Consider the following 19,784-nt stretch of genomic DNA (forward strand, 5'->3'; position numbering starts at 1 on the left):
CTGAGTCTTCTATCAAAAGTTACAGCTATTTATATGAAGTTGTACAAAAACGCTTTCTTTCGCCAAGACAGTGCGTTTCTCACTGTTACATGCATTTGAATGGGGAACTCGACCGAAACAAAGTATAGGTTTTCATTATGTGTATAACTTGAAAATCTTAGCTCCAACAGCTGCAAATCCTGTTTTCCCAGCACGGGGACCTTGAGTTCTATAAGATAAAGCCATAAACATGTTTGTCTGAGTCTTCTATCAAAAGTTACAGCTATTTATATGAAGTTGTACAAAAACGCTTTCTTTCGCCAAGACAGTGCGTTTCTCACTGTTACATGCATTTGAATGGGGAACTCGACCGAAACAAAGTATAGGTTTTCATTATGTGTATAACTTGAAAATCTTAGCTCCAACAGCTGCAAATCCTGTTTTCCCAGCACGGGGACCTTGAGTTCTATAAGATAAAGCCATAAACATGTTTGTCTGAGTCTTCTATCAAAAGTTACAGCTATTTATATGAAGTTGTACAAAAACGCTTTCTTTCGCCAAGACAGTGCGTTTCTCACTGTTACATGCATTTGAATGGGGAACTCGACCGAAACAAAGTATAGGTTTTCATTATGTGTATAACTTGGAAATCTTAGCTCAAACAGCTGCAAAACCTGTTTTCCCAGCACGGGGACCTTGAGTTCTATAAGATAAAGCCATAAACATGTTTGTCTGAGTCTTCTATCAAAAGTTACAGCTATTTATATGAAGTTGTACAAAAACGCTTTCTTTCGCCAAGACAGTGCGTTTCTCACTGTTACATGCATTTGAATGGGGAACTCGACCGAAACAAAGTATAGGTTTTCATTATGTGTATAACTTGGAAATCTTAGCTCAAACAGCTGCAAAACCTGTTTTCCCAGCACGGGGACCTTGAGTTCTATAAGATAAAGCCATAAACATGTTTGTCTGAGTCTTCTATCAAAAGTTACAGCTATTTATATGAAGTTGTACAAAAACGCTTTCTTTCGCCAAGACAGTGCGTTTCTCACTGTTACATGCATTTGAATGGGGAACTCGACCGAAACAAAGTATAGGTTTTCATTATGTGTATAACTTGAAAATCTTAGCTCCAACAGCTGCAAATCCTGTTTTCCCAGCACGGGGACCTTGAGTTCTATAAGATAAAGCCATAAACATGTTTGTCTGAGTCTTCTATCAAAAGTTACAGCTATTTATATGAAGTTGTACAAAAACGCTTTCTTTCGCCAAGACAGTGCGTTTCTCACTGTTACATGCATTTGAATGGGGAACTCGACCGAAACAAAGTATAGGTTTTCATTATGTGTATAACTTGGAAATCTTAGCTCAAACAGCTGCAAAACCTGTTTTCCCAGCACGGGGACCTTGAGTTCTATAAGATAAAGCCATAAACATGTTTGTCTGAGTCTTCTATCAAAAGTTACAGCTATTTATATGAAGTTGTACAAAAACGCTTTCTTTCGCCAAGACAGTGCGTTTCTCACTGTTACATGCATTTGAATGGGGAACTCGACCGAAACAAAGTATAGGTTTTCATTATGTGTATAACTTGGAAATCTTAGCTCAAACAGCTGCAAAACCTGTTTTCCCAGCACGGGGACCTTGAGTTCTATAAGATAAAGCCATAAACATGTTTGTCTGAGTCTTCTATCAAAAGTTACAGCTATTTATATGAAGTTGTACAAAAACGCTTTCTTTCGCCAAGACAGTGCGTTTCTCACTGTTACATGCATTTGAATGGGGAACTCGACCGAAACAAAGTATAGGTTTTCATTATGTGTATAACTTGGAAATCTTAGCTCAAACAGCTGCAAAACCTGTTTTCCCAGCACGGGGACCTTGAGTTCTATAAGATAAAGCCATAAACATGTTTGTCTGAGTCTTCTATCAAAAGTTACAGCTATTTATATGAAGTTGTACAAAAACGCTTTCTTTCGCCAAGACAGTGCGTTTCTCACTGTTACATGCATTTGAATGGGGAACTCGACCGAAACAAAGTATAGGTTTTCATTATGTGTATAACTTGGAAATCTTAGCTCAAACAGCTGCAAAACCTGTTTTCCCAGCAGGGGGACCTTGAGTTCTATAAGATAAAGCCATAAACATGTTTGTCTGAGTCTTCTATCAAAAGTTACAGCTATTTATATGAAGTTGTACAAAAACGCTTTCTTTCGCCAAGACAGTGCGTTTCTCACTGTTACATGCATTTGAATGGGGAACTCGACCGAAACAAAGTATAGGTTTTCATTATGTGTATAACTTGGAAATCTTAGCTCAAACAGCTGCAAAACCTGTTTTCCCAGCACGGGGACCTTGAGTTCTATAAGATAAAGCCATAAACATGTTTGTCTGAGTCTTCTATCAAAAGTTACAGCTATTTATATGAAGTTGTACAAAAACGCTTTCTTTCGCCAAGACAGTGCGTTTCTCACTGTTACATGCATTTGAATGGGGAACTCGACCGAAACAAAGTATAGGTTTTCATTATGTGTATAACTTGGAAATCTTAGCTCAAACAGCTGCAAAACCTGTTTTCCCAGCACGGGGACCTTGAGTTCTATAAGATAAAGCCATAAACATGTTTGTCTGAGTCTTCTATCAAAAGTTACAGCTATTTATATGAAGTTGTACAAAAACGCTTTCTTTCGCCAAGACAGTGCGTTTCTCACTGTTACATGCATTTGAATGGGGAACTCGACCGAAACAAAGTATAGGTTTTCATTATGTGTATAACTTGGAAATCTTAGCTCAAACAGCTGCAAAACCTGTTTTCCCAGCACGGGGACCTTGAGTTCTATAAGATAAAGCCATAAACATGTTTGTCTGAGTCTTCTATCAAAAGTTACAGCTATTTATATGAAGTTGTACAAAAACGCTTTCTTTCGCCAAGACAGTGCGTTTCTCACTGTTACATGCATTTGAATGGGGAACTCACCGAAACAAAGTATAGGTTTTCATTATGTGTATAACTTGAAAATCTTAGCTCAAACAGCTGCAAAACCTGTTTTGTTTGCCCAGCACGGGGACCTTGAGTTCTATAAGATAAAGCCATAAACATGTGTATCCGAGTCTTCTATCAAAAGTTACAGCTATTTATATGAAGTTGTACAAAAACGCTTTCTTTCGCCAAGACAGTGCGTTTCTCACTGTTACATGCATTTGAATGGGGAACTCGACCGAAACAAAGTATAGATTTTCATTATGTGTATAACTTGGAAATCTTAGCTCACACAGCTGCAAAATCTGTTTTCCCAGCACGGGGATATTGAATTCTATAAGATAAAACCATAAATACATCAATCTGAGCCTTCTATCAAAAGTTACAGCTGTCTTCATGAAGCTGTACAAAAACACTTTATTTCGCCGAGACAGTGCGTTTCTGACTATTACATGCATTTGAATGCAGTTCTCGCACGAAACAAAGTATAGGTTTTCATTATGTGAATAACTCAAAAATCTTAGCTCAAACCTGTTTGCTCAACACGGGGATACTGAATATTATAAGATAAAGCCATAACTACGTAAATCTGAATCTTCTATCAAAAGTTACAGCTAACTTCATGAAGTTGTACAAAAAGGCTTTATTTTGCAAAGATAGTGCGTTTCTGACTATTACATGCGAGACGTGTCTCTTTACTGTGTTTAAGACACTTTACAGGTCCCTCCCCTAATGAAGAGTAGTGAGCAGCTGATTGGACCATGGAACAGGTGACCACGTTCAAAAAGCCGCTCTGACAGCTCCAGAGGGGAGAGAGGGAGAGAGTGTGTGCAACGAGCGAGTAGCCTGACAGCCGTCGCGGTCCTGACCATGGTTTTCCCAGCCTGTGCTTATTTTGTGTATTTGTGTGAGGGTGAATTGTAAAAGCCGCTCCTAGTGCATTAGCTGAGAGCTTAGGCACTCGTGGGCTGAAGCGGAAGGGGTGAGCTGCCTTTTCTTTTGGAATCGTTTTCTCCTGTTTTCTTGGTCAGGGAGCGAGGGATAGCTCTGTCATTTGTTTGTTCTTTTTCTTTCCTAGGGTTTAGTTAGTCTTTGCTGGTGGGTCTTAGTTGGTTTTGTTTATTATTTCGGCCTGGGCTCACCCTGGAGCTATGCTTCTTGTCCTTAAATAAAATCACCTTTTTTTTTACTCACAACTGGTTTGGATGTTTGGCTTGGGAACCAGGGCGGGGATTTGTATCTCTCTCCTCCAACCTTATGTGCGTCCCTACACGCCTAGATTAGGGGCGTAACATAAATGGAGTTCTCACACGAAACAAACTATAGCTTTTTATTTTGTGAATAACTTAAAAATCTTAGCTCACATAGCTTTAAAACTGTTTGCTCAACGCGGATATTGAATTCTATAAGATAAAGCCATAAATACGTATATCTGAGTTTCCTATCAAAAGTTACAGCTGTCTTCATGAAGTTGTAAACCCTTTATTTCGCCGAGACAGTGCGTTTCTGACTTTTACATGCATTTGAATGGAGTTCTCGCACGAAACAAAGTATAGGCTTTCATTTTTTCAATAACTGGAAGCTCTTGGCTCAAACAGCTGCAAAACCTGTTTCCCCAGCACGGAGATGCTGAATTGTATAAGGCAAAGCCATATTGATGTGTGTCTGAGCCTTCTATCAAAAGTTACAGGTAACTTCAAGCTGTACAAAAACACCTTATTTCGCCGAGACCGTGCGTTTCTGACTATTACATGCATTTGAATGGAGTTCTCGCACGAAACAAAGTATAGGTTTTCATCTTGTGAATAACTTGAAAATCTTAGCTCACATAGCTTTAAAACTGTTTGCTCAACACGGGGATATTGAATTCGATCAGATAAAGCCATAAATACGCATATCTGAGTCTCCTATCAAAAGTTAGAGCTGTCTTCATGAAGTTGTAAACGCTTTATTTCGCCAAGACAGTGCGTTTCTGACTATTACATGCATTTGAATGGAGTTGTCGCACGAAACAAAGTATAGGTATTCATTTTGTGAATAACTTGAAAATCTTAGATCAAACAGCTGCAAAACCTGTTTGCTCAACACGGGGATATCGAACTTTATAAGATAAAGCCATAAATATGTTTATATGCGTCTTCTATCAAAAGTTACAGCTGTCTTGAATGAAAGCATTATAGCAGCTTACCTCGATCATGTGGTAGAACAGACACATGGGCCACCTACGTGTCCTTCTACGGCAGGAGTAGTTGCCACAAACCTGCAAAACAAAAAGAAATGATCAGGTGACATGAACAGATTTATACAGCCATAAGCAAGAGATTCTTTCTGCCTGTGGGCGTCAAACAGGACCCCCCCCCCCCCCCCCCCCCTCCTTACTGTAACTATCAAAACTATCATAGTCTAAAACTATCATCTCATATCAAAACTATTATAATCACATTATCTGACTTTATCAGTTATAACAATGAGAAACGGTAAACAATTTGGCAAATAAATTACTTATAATTGTGCTTACCTGGTCCAAATGATCCACAGTCCCTTTGCATTTGTTATAATCCAGGATGATGTGGGGCTTTCTCTTCCCAGAGTCCTGGACTTGTAGCTCACGGTGCCTGGTGCTCAATAAGACAACCTTTTTTCTTTGCTTGGGGATGTAGGAAACCACAGCCTTGCCCCCCCCCCCCCCCCCCCCCCCCCCTAGCGACCTGGACGGGAGAGACGATCATCGAATCTTACTGCCCGATTAATTTGCTCAAATGATTTTTTTTTTTTTGACATGGTAGCATGAAACAGAAGAGCCCTGTCTCCCCATTTCACAGGCTTGTTGTCGTTTCATGTTGAGACCTGTACAGGCCAGCCAGCATCACAAGCCCCATGTAAGCCTGCAACTCCTCATCTATGTCCTTCCAGTCTTTTACTGACCTGTTGCCCCTGCAGGTTGGTGAAATGCAGGATTAGCTGCATAATGTCCTCTGCAAAAAAAAGATGGAAAGTGCTCACAGGGCTGCTGATCCTATACGAATTGCATAATGGGTTGGTCCTGGGGTTAAAATGGGGGGAGGAAAAAATGGCAGGACCTCTTCGTGTGTGGGTTGCCACATGATTTCTCCATTTTTAGATCTCCACTGGCCATCCTCCAGTCTTGTCTCTTCCTCCTGCTCTTCTTCCTCCTTCTCCTTCTCCTCCTCCGCACATGAGCTGCAAAGCTCCTCGGTGCCTGGCAAAAATTCTTCTTCGCTGTCAGAAGTATCTCCACTGCTTGTGGAGAGTGCAAAACTGCAGCAACAGCCTCCTCTAAACTGAGTGCACGCTTCATTGTGTCTGTGCAGAAATGACCACTCAGACCAGGCTGCAAAGTATTCTCATAGACTTCAAAGGTGCACCTGAATAAACATGCTATACCATACATCCAATAAGAGAGAGGAGGCACACTCTTGATCAAGAAAAAACATAAGCGCACGCCTTTGATCTCTCCCCCCCCCCCCCCCCCCTCTCTCTCTCTCTCTCACACACACACACACACATGCACATACATACATACACAATACCATTTTATGGTGGTTAGCTGTTTTATTGTCATGCATTTTACAAGGTAAGATAACCATGTCCTGCATTCAAAACCACTGAAAATGTCTATGGTGGTGCTGTGCCTAATATTGTGCTGGTGTATGCTGGGTAATCGCACAGCTAGCGACTGGGTGACTTTATTCACCCGCTTCGGCTGTTGTCAGTCCATATCCCCTAGATATGGACCATCTCCTGCTAGATTGTTCAGAAGGTTGTTATCATCCATCCAGATGGAGGATCACTAACAGGAGCGTGGGAAGACTCCAGAATCCACTCTGGCTGCAATCCGGTGGATACAGGAGTGTGTACAGGTAAGACCGTTTAAACGGACAGCATTTATAGAATGACTATTAAAAGTCAGACCAGCGAGTGTCAATAATGTTAATGTGGTTATGTTAGTAATACACCGAGTGCTAATATAACAGCTTTAAGATGCATTTGTAGATGTTATTACGTGTTTTACCGTCTTTATGGTGCTAGCTTAAAGTTACGGTGTAAACGTTAGCTTATATTGGAGTAAAGCTGTTACTGTTTAAACGATGTTAGCACAGAAATATTAGCTTCTGTCATGACTGACGAAGTTACTAGTTAATAAAGTTTCCAGTAAAGTGTTTAATCGCAGCCACAGACTGACAGCAAATATCTCGATTAGCTTCAGTGCATCTGTAATAAATATGTGCAAGTTTCAGTGCTTCGTTTAAACTGTATGATACTTATACTGACCCAGGGTCAGTGTAAAATACAATCCTAGCTGTGTGAACAAAGCCTGGCTCCTTTAATCCTGCATGAAAAACCTCAGGATGCAGGCTATTATTACTCTTTCCTGCTGGCACACCTGTCACACCTGAGAGTCAGCTAGAAACTTACAGTGACGTGGACATCATGCAAAGACTGCCAGACTCTGTAATACTGCGAATGATCAGTGACTCAAGTTAACACTAAACTTTAAACGGTACCTCTGTGTCTCTGTGTGCTGAACATTTAGGATTGAGTCAGGCTGCATCTGTGTTAGTCCTCTGACAGACTGGTGACCTGTCCAGGTGTGCTCTACCTATGACTACTGGGACAGGCTCTAGCTCCTGTAATAGAAATTTTATGTTATTCTCATTTAAAGCATTTAAGTGCTTATGCATATGCTTAGTTGTGACACTGTTATAGACTGTTCAATGAAGGTTTCTAAAACTAGATGAACTTACTTCAGCAGTTTGAGAAAACAACTCCCTTTACAGGTGCTGATAACGTCAAGGGCACAAAACAGCATAACCATTGATCCGTTAGGTTTCATAGCGAGACACGTGAAGTGGCAGAGCTGACATGACTGAACTGTGATGTTTGATGTGTGTTTGCTCTCCTGTGCACAGTAATAAATAGCATGATCACAGCTCTTTCTGTGTTGCAGACTTTATTTAAAAAATTCCATGACATCTACTATAACTGAACCAACCTGGTGCTCTTCATTTATGGAGGCTGTTGAGTCTGAATTTTGGATGTTGTGTATCTCGTGTTCTCTGGGCTTTGTTGTCCTCAGTCTTTTTGCAGGATCAGAAAACAAAACCGGGAGGCGCGTAAATGTTTCTTCTCCATGATGTTTCTTCAAATGTTTCTTCTGGATGATGATATGACCGTGACACGGGATGCCACCTTTGGTCTTGTGACGAAGCAAAGCTCAGGAAGAAGTGTGATTAAATGGTACCCACATGTTGAGAAGGATGTACAGGGCACCTGCAGCCAAATCCAAGCTTCAGCTTAGTTGTAGTTGCAGAATGCTATAGGACTGAGACATCTAAGGCATCAAATGTTTGATTAAACGGATGAAAAAGAGAAGTTTTTTCCCTATAATTATCACTTCTTAAAATCTGTAGCAACTTCAAGTCTGTCAGCATGCTGAGCATGCTCAGAATGTGACAATATATTTTTGTTCAATATTTAATTTCTTTCAGTTGCAATTGTTAAATGAAAAAATATATATTCTTATAATTTAGCAAACGAATTTATAAAAAAAAAAATACATATATCTGTATTAGTTTTAGTAAATTAATTTGACACCTGTATTGAAAATACCATATTGTATTCATACAGAATCAGTATGGTATCATTGTTTGTCTGTTCACTGATTGTTGAAGCTAAGAGCTACTTTGATCTGTTTAGATCTAAAGTATCCAAAGTTGAGTTCTAATGTTTCTTCACCCCTGTGTGTGTGATATGTGATTTCCTACATGCTGGCAGAGCAGAGCAGCAGTTTGTGCTCACAGATGGTGACGGTGTGGAGAGACGGTGGTATTTCCTCAGAAGAACCAGCAGAGTCACAAAGGACACCAGTCCATCTCACCACCTTGACTTGCTGACTGATGTTCGTCTACACTGCACAGAGGAAATCAACTGACCGAGGTTTGTCCAGTGACGTGTTATGAAATGTATATTTGTTTTATGCTTACAGATATGTTTTTCTTGACAGAGGCTCTGCAGAGGTTAGACAAAGCAGAGAAAACATGTGCTTTACATTTTACTGTGATTTATTGAGATATTTGTTGCCTGATGTTCAGCAGGAATGGAGAAATAGAATCAAAGGGAGATGTTTTTCCTGTTTTTGTAATGATGTAAGTAAATCTTCAATATTATTTATTTGCTTGGTTATATTAGGAGCGTTTCTGAGTGAGGGGGAGAGGAGTCATCATCCAGGTAAAGTGACGTGGATCAGTGGATACACTTGTCTCCCCTTTAAAGGAGACGATCCAAGTCATCCTTAAATGTTAGCGCTTTCAAATACACAAACATTTTTAAAGGACAAAAATGAACATCCAACTTTGACTGTAATACAAAATAAATCTTTGCATGTGTGTTTTCAAACTCTCAGATGGGCAGTATATCAGTCTTGGACTGTCTAACCTGCCGGAGCAGCACTGAATGACCACCGCACGAGCATGTTCCTGCAACATTCAGCATCTGATCCTTCATCTGTGTGCTTCTGCTTTTGGTAAGTAGAGTTACCCAACTCCAGTAACTCTAAACACATGCCATCCATTTCTAACGGCCTGGTTACTTCCTGTCAGTTACTTTAGAAACCATGTGGTCACCTGACCTAACACTGTTTCTTCTTCTTCTCCTTAATGTTGAAGTGTCAAATGTCAAACAGCTGGAGAGGAAACTACACCAGTGTACTGGGATGTTCCTTCATGGTGACATCACCAGAGACAGTCCCGCCCACCTCAGGACCCATTGATTATGATGATCTGATCCATCAAACCCCCAGCAGGTGAACTTTATTCATGACATAACACCGCAACAATGTAAAAAATTAAACAGCAACAGTCTAAATGTAAAGTGCATTCTAAAGTCCTCTTCAATAAATTGTATGCAAAGAGTCATTCAGGTCACTACAGAACCCAGAGTCTTCATCATTAAATCTCTGGTTGCTTCATTTTTTCTATCCTATATCAGATATTTTAAAGGTTAGCTTAGGTAAAGTTCCATTCTCATGGTGAGGCAAAGTGCTTTATGTGTGTGTGTGCCCGTGTCATGAACGGCTATAAAAGGCCTATAATTAAAGAACAAAGCGGGGTTTGAGTTCGAGTTGCGGCAGACTGTCACTACTTGTAAATGGAACGCAGCCTTCCTACGGCGGACAGCTAATAACAGGAATCGGACGCGGTCCAGCCAAGTCCACAGCAACCACCATAGCAACCGCCTAGCATGACCTTAAAAACATATTCTGTCTTCATAACTATCAAAATCGTGAAATGATTTGCAAAGTGTGAAAGTGTTACAGCTGCAGAGAGCTATGGCGGTATCTATGGAAGCTGTTTACATAGCTAATAATATACGATGTAACCATGGAGACAGTCAGTCACTTGAGCTAGCGGTGCATGTTTACTACAGTGAATAAGGTGATTGAGTGCACAGCGTCCACACTCTGCAGGGGGTAAAGACATTACTTCAATATTGTTTTATATTGATATATATTAGCCTTCTGTTGACCATCACCTCAGGTTCACCATTACAGTTTCAGATTACAGATGCACACTGTCTAAACACATTCAAAAACTCATGTCTCAGAAATAAGCACAGCTGTTCATGTTTGTCATTAGAGTTTTATTTGTAAGAAAATTATGAACTTCATATTGTGCATTAAATAAAAGAACATTTCACAACTCTGAGTCAACAGAAACAGGTAACAGAAATGTCTCTAATGTGTACAGTGTAGTGTAAGCATTAAAAGATCATAAAGGAAAAACTAACATTTATGTGAAACTAATTGTAATAAAAAATGAGCAGGTGCTTTATAGATTTAAAAGAAAGAATCTGAAAACAACACTTTTTTGGTCTAAGTGATCAAAGTAGAAAACAGAACTGATGTTCAAGAACAAACCGTAGCTGCACTAATATTACACATCTCGATCGTTGTACTGAACAGACATGTTGCTTTTAAAACCACATGCAGTGTGTGACCATGACTGTTCACTGAGACCATGAACGCCACTTCGCTGAAGCATTCTTCTTCTTCTTCTTGCCATTAAATTGGAAGCAGAAGCAGCACGAGCTGATTTGATCTACTGAAAGGAAAAAGCAGAACATCTGAGTTGAAACCAGTCAGCTGAAATCATTAAGACAGGAACAAATTCAATGCAGTGTCTCAAGTGGCTTAGCCTGTTACAACTGTTGATACAAGCTAAATACGGTTAACACACAGTGTCAGGGAGCTCCAGTGTGGGAACTAGTGGCTTTAGGTTTGTAGTCATTTAACTTTCATCCATTCATTCATTTAATTCAGGAGGAAGAAATGCCAGGTTGGTGCAGGCTGGTTACATGCATTTGGTCCCATGCTGTCTTTAATTAAATGACTTGGTTCATTTTATGGCTGGGCTGTATGTGGGGTTATATCATGTTATTTGGGCAGGAGTACCTGTCCCCTGTTAGACTTAGAAAGTTTCTCCATAAGTAGAGTTTCTAACTCTTCTAGCACATCTGTGGCTGACAGCTTTTTGGTGGCTCTTTTTACCCCACACTGGTTGTGAGTGTGTAAATAGCCCCACTAGTTATTTTGGGTTGCAGTTAACTAGGGAGGAAGGGGTGGGTATGCCATGATTAGGTGAATAACAATTATATGTGATACATAAATTTCACAATGCATGCATATATCTCTATCAATTAAACCTGGCCTGAGGGCTGCCATTTTTTTACATTCAGTTATTTCTCTTAGAAATGTTGGAACTAAATAATGAATGTGTTACAGTTAAAGTGAAACACTGGTCAGTGTAAATGGCTCATTGGGACACAGAAACCTTTAAATTAAACCTGATATCTAGTGTCAAACAATATCAAAGCTGTAAAAGATGTTTACATTCAGAATTTATAAAACTATTATTGTAAATAAATTCAAACAAGTGAGCTTTTCTCTTTGTGCTGAATATCAACACTGTGGTTTCTTAGACTGTAAGCTGTACTTTAGTGCAACCAGTTGCAGAAGCTGCCACTCCAAATGTCTTTTGATAACAAGAAAAAAATACCTTTTCAGTACACGGCCTGAAGTTCTTCTCCGACATCTTCTGCAATCGGCTTTGTCTGCTGGTTTGAAGACAATAAACCACAAAAAAGATGATTTAGTCACTTTGTCTGCGTCATGCAGCTCGAATGTGTCGTGTAACGATGTTGAATAGCCGTCGTTATCCCTCTGCTTTGAGCCTTTTATCAAAAGTTACAGCTAACTTCATGAAGTTGTACAAAAAGGCTTCATTTCGCCGAGACAGTGCGTTTCTGACTATTACATGCATTTGAATGGAGTTCTTGCACGAAACAAAGTATAAGTTTTCATTATGTGAATAACTTGTATTTTACACTGACCCTGGGTCAGTATCAACTTCATGAAGACAGCTGTAACTTTTGATAGAGGACTCACACACACACATATTTATGGCTTTGCCTTATAGAATTCAGCATCTCCGTGCTGAGGAAATAGGTTTTGCAGCTGTTTGAGCTAAGATTTTCAAGTTATTCACAAATTGAAAACCTATACTTTGTGTCGGGCGAGAACTCCATTCAAATGCATGTAATAGCGAGAAACGCACTAACGTGGTGAAATAAAGCGTTTTTCCATAAACTTCATAAAGACAGCTGTAAATTTTGAGAGAAGACTCACACACACATTGGGGGGATATTGAAGTCTATAAGATAAAGCCATGAATATGTTTGTCTGAGTCTTCTATCAAAAGTTACAGCAAGCTCTATGAAGTTGATGAGAAACGCGTTTCTCACTGTTACATGCATTTGAATTTAGTTCTTGCCCGACACAAAGTATAGGTTTTAATTTGTGAATAACTTGAAAATCTTAGCTCAAACAGCTGCAAAACCTATTTCCTGAGCACTGAGATGCTGAATTCTATAAGGCAAAGCCATAAATATGTGTGTGTGATTCTTCTATCAACAGTTACAGCTGTCTTCTTGAAGTTGATACTGACCCAGGGTCAGTGTAAAATACAATCCTAGCTGTGTGAACAAAGCTTGGCTCCTTTAATCCTGCATGACAAACCTCAGGATGCAGGTTATTATTACTCTTTCCTGCTGGCACACCTGAGAGTCAGCTAGAAACTTACAGTGACGTGGACATCATGCAAAGACTGCCAGACTCTGTAATACTGTGAATGATCAGTGACTCAAGTTAACACTAAACTTTAAACAGTACCTCTGTGTCTCTGTGTGCTGAACATTTAGGATTGAGTCTGCATTGACTTTATTTATTGAGACTTTAATGTGCTAAAAGCAGGTTGAAGACAGCTCAGAAACATTTGAAGATTAAAATTTAGCATTATGGCTGCTGGTGGTTTGTAAAGCCTATACTCAGCTGTAGTTTTTGTTACTAATTTATGTTTGTTGTTGTTTAACACAGATTTCAGAAGAGCAAATATGCTTAATAGTTTAACTAGATTTCATTTGTCAGTGTGGGACTGCTGAGTCACCTGAAGAACTCATTTCATTCATTCTCCACATGATGTTCATATACAGAAATGTTTCACAGGAACTGGTTCCTCCCAAACTGTGAACTAGTGTGTTTCCATAGATTATCTCTGTATGAATGTACTTTTAAATGAAGGCAAGTGTTTGTCCTTTTTTGTTCCTCAGTTACAGTACGTGATATCTTGATATCAGGCGGTCAACACTGGGGGAAGACAAGAAGCAGACGTACTTCCAAGAGGGAGCTGCAGTGAGGACACAGCCAGGTCACTGAGGTCAGAGGTCAGAATCTGAAACAGCTCAGGTTTATATTTTAGGGGTTATAAAAAATCAAAATGTATTTATGAAGAAACCTTTAAATAATAGTCATAATTATGATTATTATAAGAAATATCAAACATTTAAGTGGATTTTCTGTTACACATGTTGTATTAGCCCTGCAATAAACTGGCAGCCTGTCTTTGTCCTGTATCAGCTGGGATAGGCTTCATCCTCCCGCAACCCTGAATTGGATACATTGTATTCCAATTATGTAATCTGATCATTTACAAACTCAAGGTATCTAATCAAAATGTAAGTAATAATTATAAAATGGGAAAGCAGAAATAAGTGTGACATAAATGTAAATGTGTTAGCTGACATAGAGGACAGCTACATGTAGTCTGAAAAACCTTTGTTGTCAAGTTTGCAGGTATATCAGCACGAGACATTCTTACATAGAAGAGTCTGTTAAAGTCTCTAACTCAGCGAAGCATTATTGGTCCCGTCTGTTTGGATAAATATAGTAAGTTGATGTTTGTCCATTTATTGACACATTTTCTTAAGTGCTTATCCAGTTCAGGATCACAGTGGAGCTGCAGCTGGATATGTTCATTAAATAAACCTTACAAAAGTTAACAATAAACCTGCATCCATGTACGTTGTTGTCCACAGGATAAGAAAATCAAACTGGAACACTGTGGAACATGTTAATAAATGTTTGTGTGTTTATGCCTGTGTCTTTCACAGGAGGCGCTGGAAGGTTTCCCTAATAGTTCCTGGTGAATCAAAGCAGAACCATAAAGGTTGCTGGATTGCATGATGGCCTTACCCCTGAGCAGTCATCCTGTTAAAGGAGGAACCAGTTAGAAGCTGTTTTCAAAGTAGCTGAGCAGATTTCATCTCAAGTAAGCGATTAACTGTTTGTTCATCTGTTCTGCCACTTAAAGAGCATTTAAGGACGTCTTTTGAGTGTCCAGCTGAATTAATTCTACTGGCTCTCATGGTCATTTGTTATTATAGACATATTTTTCATGTTCATCCAGCTATTTAGTAAATTCTATCTATTTAGTAATATCCGTCAGCTATAAAATGTAATATAAATATAAAAAATATCTAAATATCTCCTGCACTTTATATTTTAATGATGTAAGTCTGTTATCGTGTTACATTAGCATTCCTCACATATCAATGAGATGCTGTACAGTACAATCCTACTGACGCAGCAGAGGGATAACGACGGCTATTCAACATCGTTACACGACACATTCGAGCTGCATGACACAGACAAAGTGACTAAATCATCTTTTTTATGGTTTATTGTCTTCAAACCAGCAGACAAAGCCGATTGCAGAAGATTTTGGAGAAGAACTTCAGGCCGTGTACTGAAAAGGTATTTTTTTCTTGTTATCAAAAGACATTTGGAGTGGCAGCTTCTGCAACTGGTTGCACTAAAGTACAGCTTACAGTCTAAGAAACCACAGTGTTGATATTCAGCACAAAGAGAAAAGCTCACTTGTTTGAATTTATTTACAATAATAGTTTTATAAATTCTGAATGTAAACATCTTTTACAGCTTTGATATTGTTTGACACTAGATATCAGGTTTAATTTAAAGGTTTCTGTGTCCCAATGAGCCATTTACACTGACCAGTGTTTCACTTTAACTGTAACACATTCATTATTTAGTTCCAACATTTCTAAGAGAAATAACTGAATGTAAAAAATGGCAGCCCTCAGGCCAGGTTTAATTGATAGAGATATATGCATGCATTGTGAAATTTATGTATCACATATAATTGTTATTCACCTAATCATGGCATACCCACCCCTTCCTCCCTAGTTAACTGCAACCCAAAATAACAACCCGTTCTCACTCCCAAAGCGTAACATTTTACGCTAGGTGACAAATCGTCACCATATTACGTTTTCGGCTACCCACCACGTTCCTAAATGACGACCTCGGAAAAAGAGGAAATATGAGAACCGTCTGGACTGAACCTACACATGTTCGCTCTTTTTCTTCAAATCGCTTAGAAACACGCTATTTAACATCATTAAAGTCCTGGTTAAGGTCAGGAATAAGGTTATGGTCAGGGCTAGGGATAAGGTTAGGTTTAGGGCTGGAATACAGGGCTGGAACGTCTACTACCGCGGGAGCGTCATTGCACTGGATTCCAGCCATAACCCGCCGCGTACCATAAGAACGCCGAAGGTCTCCTTTCGCGTTCCTCAGGAACGCCGCGGGACGTGACAAAACGTCGACATGTTACGCCTCGGGAGTGAGAACGCTCTGAAAATAACTAGTGGGGCTATTTACACACTCACAACCAGTGTGGGGTAAAAAGAGCCACCAAAAAGCTGTCAGCCACAGATGTGCTAGAAGAGTTAGAAACTCTACTTATGGAGAAACTTTCTAAGTCTAACAGGGGACAGGTACTCCTGCCCAAATAACATGATATAACCCCACATACAGCCCAGCCATAAAATGAACCAAGTCATTTAATTAAAGACAGCATGGGACCAAATGCATGTAACCAGCCTGCACCAACCTGGCATTTCTTCCTCCTGAATTAAATGAATGAATGGATGAAAGTTAAATGACTACAAACCTAAAGCCACTAGTTCCCACACTGGAGCTCCCTGACACTGTGTGTTAACCGTATTTAGCTTGTATCAACAGTTGTAACAGGCTAAGCCACTTGAGACACTGCATTGAATTTGTTCCTGTCTTAATGATTTCAGCTGACTGGTTTCAACTCAGATGTTCTGCTTTTTCCTTTCAGTAGATCAAATCAGCTCGTGCTGCTTCTGCTTCCAATTTAATGGCAAGAAGAAGAAGAAGAATGCTTCAGCGAAGTGGCGTTCATGGTCTCAGTGAACAGTCATGGTCACACACTGCATGTGGTTTTAAAAGCAACATGTCTGTTCAGTACAACGATCGAGATGTGTAATATTAGTGCAGCTACGGTTTGTTCTTGAACATCAGTTCTGTTTTCTACTTTGATCACTTAGACCAAAAAAGTGTTGTTTTCAGATTCTTTCTTTTAAATCTATAAAGCACCTGCTCATTTTTTATTACAATTAGTTTCACATAAATGTTAGTTTTTCCTTTATGATCTTTTAATGCTTACACTACACTGTACACATTAGAGACATTTCTGTTACCTGTTTCTGTTGACTCAGAGTTGTGAAATGTTCTTTTATTTAATGCACAATATGAAGTTCATAATTTTCTTACAAATAAAACTCTAATGACAAACATGAACAGCTGTGCTTATTTCTGAGACATGAGTTTTTGAATGTGTTTAGACAGTGTGCATCTGTAATCTGAAACTGTAATGGTGAACCTGAGGTGATGGTCAACAGAAGGCTAATATATATCAATATAAAACAATATTGAAGTAATGTCTTTACCCCCTGCAGAGTGTGGACGCTGTGCACTCAATCACCTTATTCACTGTAGTAAACATGCACCGCTAGCTCAAGTGACTGACTGTCTCCATGGTTACATCATATATTATTAGCTATGTAAACAGCTTCCATAGATACCGCCATAGCTCTCTGCAGCTGTAACACTTTCACACTTTGCAAATCATTTCACGATTTTGATAGTTATGAAGACAGAATATGTTTTTAAGGTCATGCTAGGCGGTTGCTATGGTGGTTGCTGTGGACTTGGCTGGACCGCGTCCGATTCCTGTTATTAGCTGTCCGCCGTAGGAAGGCTGCGTTCCATTTACAAGTAGTGACAGTCTGCCGCAACTCGAACTCAAACCCCGCTTTGTTCTTTAATTATAGGCCTTTTATAGCCGTTCATGACACGGGCACACACACACATAAAGCACTTTGCCTCACCATGACAATGGAACTTTACCTAAGATAACCTTGTGAATAATTTAAGACTCTAAAACCCACTGTCTTGACAAAATAAAGCGTTTTTGAACAACTTCATATAAATCGCTGTAACTTTTGATAGAAGACTCAGACAAACATGTTTATGGCTTTATCTTATAGAACTCAATATCCCCGTGCTGGGCAAACAGGTTTTGCAGCCGTTTGAGCTAAGATTTTAAAATTATTCACATAATGAAAACCTATACTTTGTTTCAGGCGAGTTTCCCATTCAAATGCATGTAACAGTGAGAAACAGACTGTCTTGGCGAAATAAAGCGTTTTTGAACAACTTCATATAAATCGCTGTAACTTTTGATAGAAGACTCAGACAAACATGTTTATGGCTTTATCTTATAGAACTCAATATCCCCGTGCTGGGCAAACAGAACAGGTTTTGCAGCCGTTTGAGCTAAGATTTTAAAATTATTCACATAATGAAAATCTATACTTTGTCTCAGGCGAGTTTCCCATTCAAATGCATGTAACAGTGAGAAACGCATTGTCTTGGCGAAATAAAGTTTTTTTGAACAACTTCATATAAATCGCTGTAACTTTTGATAGAAGACTCAGACAAACATGTTTATGGCTTTATCTTATAGAACTCAATATCCCCGTGCTGGGCAAACAGGTTTTGCAGCCATTTGAGCTAAGATTTTAAAATTATTCACATAATGAAAATCTATACTTTGTTTCAGGCGAGTTTCCCATTCAAATGCATGTAACAGTGAGAAACACACTGTCTTGGCGAAATAAAGCGTTTTTCAACCACTTCATATAAATCGCTGTAACTTTTGATAGAAGACTCAGACAAACATGTTTATGGCTTTATCTTATAGAACTCAATATCCCCGTGCTGGGCAAACAGGTTTTGCAGCCGTTTGAGCTAAGATTTTAAAATTATTCACATAATGAAAACCTATACTTTGTTTCAGGCGAGTTTCCCATTCAAATGCATGTAACAGTGAGAAACGCATTGTCTTGGCGAAATAAAGCGTTTTTGAACAACTTCATATAAATCGCTGTAACTTTTGATAGAAGACTCAGACAAACATATGGCTTTATCTTATAGAACTCAATATCCCCGTGCTGGGCAAACAGGTTTTGCAGCCGTTTGAGCTAAGATTTTAAAATTATTCACATAATGAAAACCTATACTTTGTTTCAGGCGAGTTTCCCATTCAAATGCATGTAACAGTGAGAAACGCATTGTCTTGGCGAAATAAAGCGTTTTTGAACAACTTCATATAAATCGCTGTAACTTTTGATAGAAGACTCAGACAAACATGTTTATGGCTTTATCTTATAGAACTCAATATCCCCGTGCTGGGCAAACAGGTTTTGCAGCCGTTTGAGCTAAGATTTTAAAATTATTCACATAATGAAAACCTATACTTTGTTTCAGGCGAGTTTCCCATTCAAATGCATGTAACAGTGAGAAACGCATTGTCTTGGCGAAATAAAGTTTTTTTGAACAACTTCATATAAATCGCTGTAACTTTTGATAGAAGACTCAGACAAACATGTTTATGGCTTTATCTTATAGAACTCAATATCCCCGTGCTGGGTAAACAGGTTTTGCAGCCGTTTGAGCTAAGATTTTAAAATTATTCACATAATGAAAACCTATACTTTGTTTCAGGCGAGTTTCCCATTCAAATGCATGTAACAGTGAGAAACGCATTGTCTTGGCGAAATAAAGCGTTTTTGAACAACTTCATATAAATCGCTGTAACTTTTGATAGAAGACTCAGACAAACATGTTTATGGCTTTATCTTATATAACTCAATATCCCCGTGCTGGGCAAACAGGTTTTGCAGCCATTTGAGCTAAGATTTTAAAATTATTCACATAATGAAAACCTATACTTTGTTTCAGGCGAGTTTCCCATTCAAATGCATGTAACAGTGAGAAACGCATTGTCTTGGCGAAATAAAGCGTTTTTGAACAACTTCATATAAATCGCTGTAACTTTTGATAGAAGACTCAGACAAACATGTTTATGGCTTTATCTTATAGAACTCAATATCCCCGTGCTGGGTAAACAGGTTTTGCAGCCGTTTGAGCTAAGATTTTAAAATTATTCACATAATGAAAACCTATACTTTGTCTCAGGCGAGTTTCCCATTCAAATGCATGTAACAGTGAGAAACGCAT

General features: G+C 39.0%; 1 protein-coding gene and 2 long non-coding RNA genes across 8 annotated transcripts in view; all 3 read left to right on the top strand.

Annotated features, from left to right (window-relative positions):
• LOC309692080 (piggyBac transposable element-derived protein 4-like) overlaps positions 1-19,784 on the top strand; it is a 348,867-nt gene that overhangs the window by 139,315 nt on the left and 189,768 nt on the right. The window lies entirely within an intron of this gene.
• On the top strand, positions 6,450-9,698 carry LOC309692082. 4 transcript variants are annotated; one of them, XR_014272215.1, is made up of 7 exons: positions 6,450-6,554; positions 6,760-6,840; positions 8,058-8,218; positions 8,756-8,917; positions 9,170-9,278; positions 9,384-9,503; positions 9,646-9,698. It is a non-coding gene; the product is annotated as an uncharacterized lncRNA (long non-coding RNA). The 4 variants fall into 4 exon arrangements; XR_014272212.1 differs by having other exon boundaries at positions 6,450-6,840; XR_014272213.1 differs by having other exon boundaries at positions 6,450-6,840; positions 9,170-9,208.
• Positions 9,694-17,200, top strand: LOC309692083. Of its 2 annotated transcripts, none has more exons than XR_014272216.1 (5): positions 9,694-9,782; positions 13,643-13,756; positions 14,483-14,640; positions 15,068-15,125; positions 16,522-17,200. It is a non-coding gene; the product is annotated as an uncharacterized lncRNA (long non-coding RNA). The 2 variants fall into 2 exon arrangements; XR_014272217.1 differs by having other exon boundaries at positions 16,519-17,199.

This window comes from Aulonocara stuartgranti (genome assembly GCF_965226115.1).
Source record: "Aulonocara stuartgranti genome assembly, chromosome: 17".
In the NCBI taxonomy this organism is placed as follows: domain Eukaryota; kingdom Metazoa; phylum Chordata; class Actinopteri; order Cichliformes; family Cichlidae; genus Aulonocara; species Aulonocara stuartgranti.